The sequence below is a fragment of the Carcharhinus amblyrhynchos genome, chromosome 4 (genome assembly GCF_965287045.1).
Source record: "Carcharhinus amblyrhynchos chromosome 4, sCarAmb.v2.hapA, whole genome shotgun sequence".
Lineage (NCBI taxonomy): Eukaryota > Metazoa > Chordata > Chondrichthyes > Carcharhiniformes > Carcharhinidae > Carcharhinus > Carcharhinus amblyrhynchos.
The window spans coordinates 38,810,669-38,822,798 of record NC_137327.1 but is presented as its reverse complement, the minus strand read 5'-3'; the positions used below and the strand labels follow the sequence as shown (position 1 = coordinate 38,822,798).

At 44.1% G+C, this 12,130-nt stretch overlaps 1 long non-coding RNA gene across 1 annotated transcript; it reads left to right on the top strand.

Annotated features, from left to right (window-relative positions):
* The first annotated feature begins 946 nt into the window (after positions 1–946).
* Positions 947–3,150, top strand: LOC145342553 (uncharacterized). Its single transcript, XR_013886560.1, has 2 exons — positions 947–1,223; positions 1,707–3,150. It is a non-coding gene; the product is annotated as an uncharacterized LOC145342553 (long non-coding RNA).
* The last annotated feature ends 8,980 nt before the right edge of the window (positions 3,151–12,130 follow it).

Below are 12,130 nucleotides of genomic sequence, written 5' to 3'. Positions count from 1 at the left end.
CACTGCCAGTGAGAACGGAAAATTGGGCGTTCAGCTAAATCTCCATTCACCGCAGCAGGACCAGAGAATCCCAGCCATGGGCAAGGTCGGAGAGTTCCGGCTGTTATCTCAAAATGGGAGAAATCCTTTCAAAAATTATGGACATGTAAAGCTGTTTTTAAATCGTGACTTTTTTTTTACAGTGCTGCATCTTTGAGAATAGCTAAAAAAGATTGGATAGGGCAGCCAATAAGATGGTCAACATGGTTGTACTCTGAGACTCCGCTCTGTAGAGGTCCATACCAAAGGAGAAGTGGAGAAACGGAATTGCCCTCCAGTCCTGTATAGGTTTCAGTTTTCCTGTAAAAGTTTAAAGTAGGAAGTGGATTTAAAAATAAAAATAATTGCAGCTCAGGGCAATGAGGGAACATTTTACTTACAGGAATACATAGGTTTGGGAGCAGCTGGGAGGGGGTTAAAATTGTGGAAACTGAAAGCGTGTCCTGAAGCAAGTCTGGAGGCAAATTGCATTGCTTTAGGCTGTGTGTGAGCAACCCCCTTCCTTGCAAAGTAAAATTCCTCTCATTGCCTGGATTGCAAGGTTTAGAAGACCAAATGCATCCCTTTTATTCAGAGTAACCAGAGTGCTAATTATATAGTTGCCATAGTCCCAGTTTACAGAGATGACCAATAAACAACTATTGTTCACTTGTAACTACAGAGACGCACATTGAAAGGTCAAAATTAAACAGAGTATCCATTTCTCTCCAGGAACATGTTATCCAGTGAACCTGAACAGACGTTGTGTTTTTATTAGAAGTTATAATGACAAAAGCATGCAATGCTGTTTGCCTTAGTTTCAGTTGCTGTGTGGTGCACCTAACCTGCTGATTGATTGACACTTCATTTGCTACCGTAGAAACAATTGGCCTACCCACCATAAACAACCAAAAGGTGTGATATTTAGCTGCGGAGGCGTATGGAGCTTTCAGATCTTCTGTGGATTTAGCTGAAAACATGCACGTTGGAGCTCGACAGATCTGAGTACCGACTGCCGAACTATTCCAAGAAGCCAGTCAAAGAATGGGCTGCCACAGCAGTAAGGGCGCTATGGTGCTGGATGGATCTCACAAAGATAAAGATCGTCCTCAACAGGAAACGACAGACAAGGGTTCCAAAACTGAAAAACCTTCCATGGAAAACCTACCAAATGTAGAGATTGAAAACACTGAAGATTGAACAAGGTACATGAGAAAATACTTCTCTGGTGGGACATGCAAGGTTGCATTTACTTTTAATTTCTTATTTAATCTAATTTATTTAAAGTTAAAGTTTTAAGGTTTATTTATTAGTGTCACGAGTAGGCTTACATTAACACTGCAATGAAGTTACTGTGAAAATCCCTAGTCGCCACACTCCGGCACCTGTTCAGGCACACTGAGGGAGAATGTAGCATGACCAATACCCCTAACCAGCACATCTTTCAGACTGTGGGAGGAAACTGGAGCACTGGGAGGAAACCCACACAGACATGTGGAGAATGTGCAGACTCCGCACACTGACCAAGTCGGGAATCAAACCTGGGTCCCTAGCACTGTGAGGCAGCAGTGCTAACCTCTGTGCCACTGTACCACCGGCAAGGGATTCAGTGCCAGATTGGAATGAGCATGGACATGTTTGTTTGATTTGTTTCTGGTTGTTAATTAACTCAATTACTTTTTCCTCAGGCTTTGGCAATGAAATGCGGTGAAGGAATCAAACCTGAATTTTATTTTTCTGGAAGTTAAAACAAATCAGTTATCTTCATCATCAAGATGTCTAGTTGCAGTAACCCAAAGTATTTATCTTTTCAAAACATTTTCAACTGAGACCATTGCAATCTTCAAACATCCCAATCTATGGACACCAAACCAGTGGAACTGTGTTTAAAATGGAATCATATTGCATTGACCAATTGTAAAACATTGAAATTGAAATCCTGTTTGAGGGCTATCTCTTTTCAAATGTTGAACACTATCAAGGGCAATAAATTGAAAGGATTCGACAATCTGCCCAAATAATTTTGTAATAATTATATTACAAAACTACTACTAAATATAATGACAGGAATTTTCCCGTCCCACCCAACATGAGAATCATAACGGGCAGGGGAGTGCACCATGCAAAGGTCAGTTGTTGTCAGGCAGGATTTTCCAGTCTTGGGGTGAGCGTGGCCGGAAAATCCTGCCCTATGTACTGTTCTATTCATCAGTGGCGCTCAACGATCCCGAAGACAACATTTTATGAATCATCAATGCATGGGAACATGAATTTTCTGATAGTTTATTTCATTGCATTGTTCTGGCAGGTAGGATCTGACAAAGGAAAGATTAGATCAGCAAATGTGATATCTGTTTAGGTACCAAAGCATTATTGTTTGATGATTAGAAGCAATCTTCAGTTGCATAAGATGTTCAAATCAATTATGTGCTAGGGTAGAGCACCCTGCACTAGTCGTATTTTACATTATTAGCAATAACTGTTGAAAATTAAAAGAAACATGAAAAATTATAATTAGCATACACCAAAGGGTTGGATTTCTGTCTGGGTTTTCCAGTTCATCCACTGTAATGTTACGATTTCCATAATACTGAGGTTTCTATTGATCTTCTGCCAACATCACAGTTGATAATCATAGAAATCTGAGTGGTCCCCATGACATTTCTGGAATATTCCGGTGAGGCGTAGATGTCGAGGGCTGAGGTGGGGCTTTGGGGATCGAACGGAGCAATTATAACAATGTGAGGTAAAATAATTAGCTGTAGCATCGACATTTCATTGGGACATCAAGGCCACACATGTAGGGAAGCCTCAGAAGTCACACATATGTCACAGCTGAGAGAATGCGCTTTAGTTTTCTGAATTCAATTTTCTGCATAGATACCAGGCCATGGATTTGGCAGCTCTTCCATAAAGCACATAAGTGCATCTCTCTGTGACAAACATGGGATCAGCCAGGTACAGTTCATTAAGGCCAGGTCAAAATACATGATGGAATATTAGACTGAAGCCTCTCATATTTAAAAAAAATTCTCAGGAATCCAGTAGTCACAGGCTGTAACGATAGTCATAAATGTTGTAAAAATATGTATTTACCTTGTTTGTAATACAGTAAATAAAGAACTGAAACTACATTATGACTCCTGCTTAACCAACAATTACTCTTACAACTTCAAATACAGCTTTCAACATGACTTTCTTACCTTGCAGTTCTTATTAATTTTTCTCAAATATGCTTTGTTTATTAGTGTCACAAGTAGGCTAATGTTAACACTGCAATGAAGTTACTGTGAAAATCCCCTAGTTGCCACACTCTGGCACCTGTTCGGGTATGCTGAGGGAGATTTTAAGCATGGCCAATGCACCTAACCAGCACATCTTTTAAACTGTGGGAGGAAACCAGAGCACCCGGAGGAAACTCACGCAGACAAAGGGAGAATTTTGCAAACTCCACACAGACAGTGATCCAAGCTGGGAATTGAACCTGGGGCCCTGGCGCTGTTAGGCAGCAATGCTAACCACTATGCCACCATGCTGAGACAATTAAAATTGGCAGAATTTTACACTCGGCCAGGGTGCCTGCCCAACCTGGTGCTAATGCCTGGTAAGAAGTCTCACAACACCAGGTTAAAGTCCGACAGGTTCATTTGGTAGCACAAGCTTTCGGAATGTTGCTGCTTCTTCAGGTGAGTGAAGAGTTGTACAATACCTGAACGGCCTGACCCCTTCTAGCAGCTTGCCTTGCAGCCGTTAAATGTTTGGCTGATTGTTAAGTGACTTAAGGCAAATTTCTGCCACTGTCTGGAGAGTAAGCCATGCCCACGAAGGCTGCTGGCCAACAGCTGTCTGGTCTCAGCAATGGTGGCCAATGCTGAGACTACAATTAGTTCCCCGACAGTGATTGTCACTGGAGCCAGACAGCAAGTTAATGGGGGGAGTGTACCATCCGGGCCAAAGTGACACGCCCTACCAAAGAAGCTAGAATCATGGAATCCTACAGTGCAAAAAGAGGCCCTTCGGCCCATCGAGTCTGCACCGAACACAATGCCACCCAGGCCCTACCCCCATATCCCTACATATCATACCCACTAATCCCTCTAACCTAAGCATCCTTGGCCACTAAGGGGCAATTTCTTAGCATGGCCAATCAACCTAACCCGCACATCTTTGGACTGTGGGAGGAAACCGGAGTACCTGGAGGAAATCCACGCAGACACGAGGAGAATGTGCAAACTCCACACAGACAGTGACCTGAGCCGGGAATTGAACCCAGGACCCTGGAGCTGTGAAGCAGCAGTGCTAACCACTGCGCTACTGTGCCGCCCAACAGATAAGGAAAGTGCTAGATAAGGAAAGTGCGTGGGCGGGGGGGGGGGCGGTGGGTGAGAGGGAGAGGTGGCTGGGTGGGTGGGGGGAGGCAGAGGGTGGTGAGGATAGACCAAGGGAGGAAATAAGATGGTGGGGAAAGAAGGAGACCTGGAAGGAAAAGGGGTGAGGTTATGTGGCGGGATTGGTTGTCAGAAGACCTGTAAAGGAGGTACATGTCCTTGCCAGCTACAACGTGAGCAGTGAAAACTGCTGTGGGGAAGAATGGCAGATTGGCGCCAAGAAAGGCATCATGCCCAATTTTACATCCCCATGCCTGCCAACCTACCCCAGGGAATGTGTAAAATTCAGCCCAGATGGTTTGAGCAAAATGATACAAATAATATCTCTTTAAAAACATTTCCTGGGACTAATTACAGCTGCTTGTTACTTGGAATATGGGATTAAAATATCATGATCGGAATTCTCTGATCTCGCCCGCAGTTGACATCTTGCATTCCCGCTGCAGTGAATGGAGATTTGGCTAAGCGCCAAATTCTCCGTTCTCACTGTCAGCGGTAGCAGGACGTGTGAGATTGGAGAATTCTGTCCCATCTGTTTTAGGGTGTAGATTTTTAACAGAAAATATTGAGAAATGCAAAACTTGTAATAAAACCTTAATTGAACTTCCTTCTTTTTATCTATAATTGTATTACTCAAAGACTTTGCTTAGTTAAGTAGAATCATAGAGTCCCTATAGTGCAGAAGGAGGCCATTCGACCTATGGAGCCTGCACCAACACAATCCCTCCCAGGCCCTATCCCTTAACCCCACATATTAACCCTGTTAATCCTCCTGACACTAACAGGCAATTTAGCATGGCCAATCAACCTAATCTGCACATCTTTGGAGTGTGGGAGGAAACCAGAGCGCCAGGGGGAAACCCATGCAGACATGGGGAGAATGTGCAAACTCCATACACACAGAGTCCCAAGGCCAGAATTGAACCTGGTCCCTGGTGCTGAGGGGCAGCAGTACTAACCACTGTGCCCCGTGACTGCCAAAGTATTTTTAACTACCAGACTTTTAATTAAAAATTTTCTTTGCGCTTGAATAATGGCGCCGTCCTTTCAGAAGTTCCTGCTGTTAACTTTAAACTATTTTCTGCTGATTACCGTTGAGTGCTTCTAGTTGATAGATATATAAAAGAAGTGAAACTGTTCTAACAATTTACATGACACAATAAACGTACATTAAAACAACATGCTAATAACTTGCATGCCACACATGAGTAGAGGTCCAAAAACCTTTGTGAGGGCAGACTGGTTGAACAAAGTAATAACATAGGCCTTTGGACTGAACAGAACTCCATGATCTATTTTATACTTCTGTTCAAAGACTGTTTTGAAAATGATTTACATTTTATATGAAACTTCATATATAGGGCAGTATCTGCATGAGTATCTCCTTTTCAGGACAATTTGGGGTCTCGTGCTCATTCCACATGCAAAATGGTTGCCTATTGGCAATTATCAGTTTTGTACCTGGTGTAGACATAGAGTAAAATTTATAGTTGGTGGCAAACATGCAGCTTTCTCACTGTCTGGAGATGGATGTGGAAATGCCAGTGTTCGACTCAAGTGGACACAGTAAGGAGTCTGTGGACCTGTTGGTCTTTAACCTGGTTTTGGAAGACTTCTTACTGTGCCTGGAGATTGTAACACTGTTTAGTGGGGTCTTAGTATGCTGGTGGAGGTGGCATACATGAAACATGCTTAGAATTTCTTATGTACATACCAGTTGTTTGTTGATGTGTGATCAGCTACTTTCCTAATTTCTTGCCTTTGTTGACATACGACCTTGTCATTTTTTCCATAAAATTTCAGGAAATCAATAGTTATAACAATTTATTATTTTTCATCAGCATGGTAGGTATTTCAGTGAACTAGGCAAAAGTGGATTAAACATTTTCTGCCAATGTGACATTTTTGAATGTATGTTTATTATGCACTGAGAATAGAAGCTGATACAGATTTATAATTCGTAGACAAAACATGCTATCCTTCTGTAATAAACTGCTCCGATCTTAACAGGGAGGTCAAAGTGAGCAAGTCAGCGCAAAGCAATCCTGGCAGGATGGGGAACCCCGTGAATGAAGCCCAGTCTATCAAGCAAACCAGCCCTCCACTCATTGACTCTGTCTATATTTCCTGCTGGCTTGGAAAAGAAGCCTGGATAATTAAGGACCCCACACACCCTGGATGTACTGTCTTCCACCTTCTTCCATTGGGAAAAAGATACAAAAGTCTGAGGTCACGTACCAACTGACTCAAGAACAGCTTCTTCCCTGCTGCCAACAAACTTTTGAATGGACCTACCTCATATTAAGTTGATCTTTCTCTACACGCTAACTATGACTGTAACATTTCTGCACCCTCTCCCTTCCTTCTTCATGAATGCTTTGTCTGTATAGTGTGCAAAAAACAATACTTTTCATTGTATACTAATACATGTGATGATAATAATAAATCAAATCAAGTCAAAGAACTTGGAGGCCCTTTTTATCTTAACGTTAGGACCTTGTTTAAATGAAAGAATGCAGATTCTGACTCAGCAATGCTCAGCCTCAGGAGGAGGATTAGATTTAGCACAAAGAGTTATAGCCTTGTCAGGCGATTTGGTGAATGTGGCCCCAGCTTAAAGCTGGTGATCTCCCCTATTCACTGACAGTGGGTGAAGGCTCTGACTGCATTGGAGGGGCAGGGGAGATCAGTGAGAGTAGTCTGAGAGGAGACAACATTGCATCATCACACACCCTGCCAGCCAATGTGAAATTGCAATTTAGCTCCTCATGGCAATATTGGACCCGATGTCTATATTTCAAACACTTCCTTCCTGCTGATGCCAGGCTCACTGGCTCAAAACAGCAGATTAATATGGGACACGTGGAGTGGGATTGGTGGGGGCAACTGGCACCCATTATTATAACGGATGAGTTTCCAGCCCTGCTGTGGCAGGTCCCCCCTATGGTGGATGTGGCGAACCTCTCAAATGTGTGTTGGCCTCGGCGGGACAGGAAGATGGGAGGGGATTGGAAAATTCCAACCTGGGGCTGGATGGTGGCATTAAAATCGGGCTCACAGTGTAAAGAAAGAGAATGGGGGTGATTCCCGCCTACAGCGGAGATTAGGCAGGGGGTGTTCAGCTCAGCCTATTTGATACCACCAGTGAGAGGACAGAGATAGTTTTATAACTCGGCCTAATTTAAATCTTTTGGCAGCTAGTTGATTGGGAGGTCGGAAAGTCAATTGGGGTGGATGATATGTGAAGGTAATGACAGTTTTTCAGGCTCTGATGCCTCTTTGCTGCACTATGATTGAAAGGGACATTCCTACACTTTACTTACAAGCTGATATAACGATTTGTCTCGACAGGCAATACCTGGCGCTGTGTTAACGTGTCTGCTTTTTGAGAGATGCATCAGCTTTTTTTGAAATTGTTATTCGGTTTTTGGCACCCATTAAAAGCAAAGATAACGAGAAATTGGAGAATTCTTTTAAAGCATAAAGGAAGTGTTAAACCACAATATTTGCTTTAAATAAAACAAGCTACCTATAAGGTGGCACAATGACACAATAGCTAGCACAGCTGCCTCACAGCACCAGGGACCTGTGTTCAATTACAGCCTGGGGTGACTGTCGATGTGGAGTTTGCACATTCTCCCCGTGTCTGTGTGGGTTACCTCCAGGTGTTCCAGGTTTTTCCCACAGTCCAAAGACGAGCTGGTTAGGTTGATTGGCCATGCTAAATTTCACTCCAGTGTTCCAGGATGTGTGGATTAGTGAGGTAAATATGTGGGGTTAAGGAAATAGGAATTGGGTAGGATGCACTGTCAAAGAATCGGTGTGGAAGCAGGGGGCTGAATGGCCTCCGTCTGCCCTGTAGGGATTCTATAATTCTAAGATGACGGAAGCAAATGAAGGAGAATGCTCATGACACGTGACCAACTTAGCTGCCAAAACAGTGAAAGAACTGCATGTGTGTCTGACAGTCAAAACCAGAATATGTTTTTGGAATGCTACCTCTAGTTAATTTTGGCATTGTGGTATTTTTAGCTTTTCCTAAACAGAGCATCTATTTCAAACAAGTTGGCGTAATGCCTCCCTCCACTAACACCCAGGCAGCGAAGACAACGTAAGTGAAATGGAGCTGATTTTAGGAACAAACCGATTTGGGACAAGTACAGGCATGATGGGAGGAGGATCCTGCCATGCCCCAAGTTCAACATTAAAAAAACCCATGAAACATACATTCTCCCCAACAAAGTACTATCGTGTTATTTAGCAGTCACCTAATTGCACTCAGTCCTTGAATAGAGACATTGGTGGGAAATTTAACCCCAACAGGTTAGGTGGGTATGGGTGGAGAATTAAAATATGGATTTTTGGATCAGGGTCACAACCCAGCTCAGTTCTGCCTTTAATAGAGATGTATTTTGATGCCTGCAAATAAACCACCCACCTGAGGTGGCACATTAATCAGTGAAGGATGATAGGTACTTAATATGGCCTTTAATGTTCTTGGGAAACTTTAATTATGTCTTTAAAATCAGTAACACTGATCATTAAATTTACCATTTCCGTGCTTTTCCCATGACTTGGGGGATCTGAAAGTCAAAGCAAAATGAGAATGGCTTGATGGGACAGGTAACTGCTTTGTAAACATTGCTTGTGGACGAAGCTTTGCTGTAAAGTTTACTTATTAGTCACAAGTAGGCTTATATTAACACTACAATGAAGTTACTGTGAAAATTCCCTAGTCGCCACACTCAGGTGCCTGTTCAGGTACACTGACAGAGAATTTAGTATGACCAATGCAGCTAACCAGCCCATCTTTCAGACGGTGGGAGGAAACCCACGCAGACACAGGGAGAATGTGCAGACTACACACAGACAGTGCCCCAAGTCCCTAGGGCTGTGAGACAGCTGTGCTAACCACTGTGCCACCATGCTGCCCCTCTCGAATAGACTTTTGTGCAGTCTCCTGAATTACCTATATAACATCCTGTGATCTCACACTCTTGGTCAGCCAACAGCCCCCTTGCCACCCCACCCTCACAATCAGTCTCCCAGTGCCCAATGTCCAAAGTCCGATTCACCTTTGGACCTTCCCCCTAGCCCATGCCTGACACACTGATCGGTTCCCTAGCTGCATACCTGCCAGTTAGCCTCTTCATTTAGTTTAGTTAGCTTATTAGTGTCACAAGTGGGCTTACATTAACACTGCAATGAAGTTACTATGAAAATCCCTTAGTTGCCACATTCGTGCCTGTTCGGGAACACTGAGGGGAATTTAGCATGGCCAATACACCTAATCAGCACGTCTTTTGGACTGTGGGAGGAAACCAGTGCGTCCGGAGGAAACTCACGCAGACATGAGATGAACATACAGGTTCTGTATGGACAGTGATCTAAACTGGGGATCAAACCCTGGTCCCTAGTGCTGTGAGGCAGTAGTTCTAACCATTACGCCACTGTGCTGCCTCTGCTTGTGGCCTCTGCAGGTTGGCAGCAGGCGGGGGGTGGGGGGGGGGGGGGGGGGGGTAACGCCACCCCTCAGTCATTCCAGGGCATGTCCTTATTGGACGACTGGCAGCCTCTGACTGGCCTGCAATGGCACTTCCTGCTCCTGAGGGGAAGATCAACCGTTCAATGACTTCCATTTTCCAGGACAGACTCCCCTACTAGAATTTTAGGGAGGGAGAGGGGGAAGACTCTGGTGCCCCAATAAATCCATCCCATATCCCTATATGACTCCATTCTCACACTACACGGTTAACTTTCAATGCATTGTGAAGTGGTGGTGTAATGCACTTATTTGGGAAAAAAAACCAATCACTGAACAGTTCTGAAGGCATCTTGGTGTGTTTAACAAATGCAGCTGTCCACATTCTGAGGAAACAAAGGATCCTATGCCTGAAGAATGGTCTTTTTCAGATTATCGTTCGACATGCCGGTGTGTTTGACAACAGCATGAGCAGAGACCCCTTTTCACCTGTTATGTATTGAAGTTGGCCAAGTCCCTAATGAGTCAAAAAAGTTCCTTTCAGTTGTTGAGGAAGGCCTCACAGATGCCATTTTAAAAAGAAATGGATATGAATGATAGGCTTTATGCTGCTAACTTTGGCCTACGCCAATGGTGGTCTATAATAACAGATTCATACTTAATGTTGGAAGTGGCATGGTGGCACCGTGGTTGGCACTGCTGCCTCACAGCACCAGGGACCTGTGTTCAATTCCCAGCTTGGCTCACTGTCTGTGTGGAGTCTGCGCATCCTCCTCGCACCTGCGTGGGTTTCCTTTGGGTCCTCCAGTTTCCTCCTACAGTCCAAAGATGTGCAGGTCAGGTTGATTGGCTGTGCTAAATTGCCACTTAGTGTCAGGGGGATTAGCAGGGTAAATACATGAGGCTATGGAGATAGGGCCTGGGTGGGATTGTGATCAGTGCAGACTCAATGGGCCGAATGGCCTCCTTCTGCACTGTAGGGATTTGATGATTCTAAGCTGTATGCCAAAAATCTCTATGGAACTGATGCCAAAGCTGCACTGCAAAGAAATTATGAGCATTCTGGCTGCTTCCTGTGGCCAATCTTCCAGTGTGCAGGCTGCAGAGTCTGTGCTGATGCAGCACATTATCTCACTATTATTAAAAGGCTTATTTTCTGCTGCTCTGTATTATGCTGGTTCCTACAACCAAATCCCCTTTTGTCTCTCCACCACAGTTCAGAAGGTAATACTGCCAGCAACAACGTGCTTGGTTTATCACAGCAATCAGCTGCAAACAACATTGTCAGTTTGCAGCTCACTTTGAAATCTCAATTCTTATATGAATTGGAACGTCAAGCAATTGTTTTCACTGACGATTCTTTGAGTCATATCTCTCTGGAGCTATCAATTAAAGATCTTCTCACCAATGCGGTTATAAACGTGATTATAAATGTGCAGAAATCTATCTCATACATATTGCGTGGTGAATGTGGCACAAACCAGGTATTAATATTCCTGAAATAAAAGGGCCTGGGATGTGATCATTCCATCAGCACACACTCATTCTGAAGTCAATGACATGTACACTGACCTGGCCATGTTCACTGGACAGATGATAGTTGTATACCATTTTAAAATTTAATGGGTGGCACAGTGGCACAGTGGTTAGCACTGCTGCGTCACAGCACCAGGGACCCATGTCCAATTCCTGGCTTGGGTCACTGTCTGTAGGGAGTTGGCACATTCTCCCTATGTCTGCATGGGTTTTCTCCCACAATCCAAAGATGTGCTGGTTAGATTGATTGGCCATGCTAAATTGCCCCTTCGTGTCCAGGGGACTGGCAGGGTAAATAGTGGAGCTCTGGGGATAGGATGTGATTGTGATTGGTGCAAAGTTGATGGGCCAAATGGCCTCCCTCTGCACTGTAGGGATTCTATGATACCCAAAGACATTGTGCCTGGTGAACAGGCTGGGCCATGGCCTCTTGGACATTCCACCACAAAGACACCTACAAGCAAGATCTCAGGATGGCAGATGTTGATAGACAACTGGAAGACAGTTGCTGACATCTGGGGGTTGACTGGAAGTGCATTGGAAGAGGTGAGGAGCGTGTCCATAGAAAACCTTCTCAGCCCACTGTCTCCCTCTGCAGCAAATGTACCAAAAGCTGCCCAGGTCTGAGCGGCGCTCCTGAATCATACCATGTGAAGTTTAACACAGATCCCACCAACCATCAAGACACAAACCATTGCCTCACAAG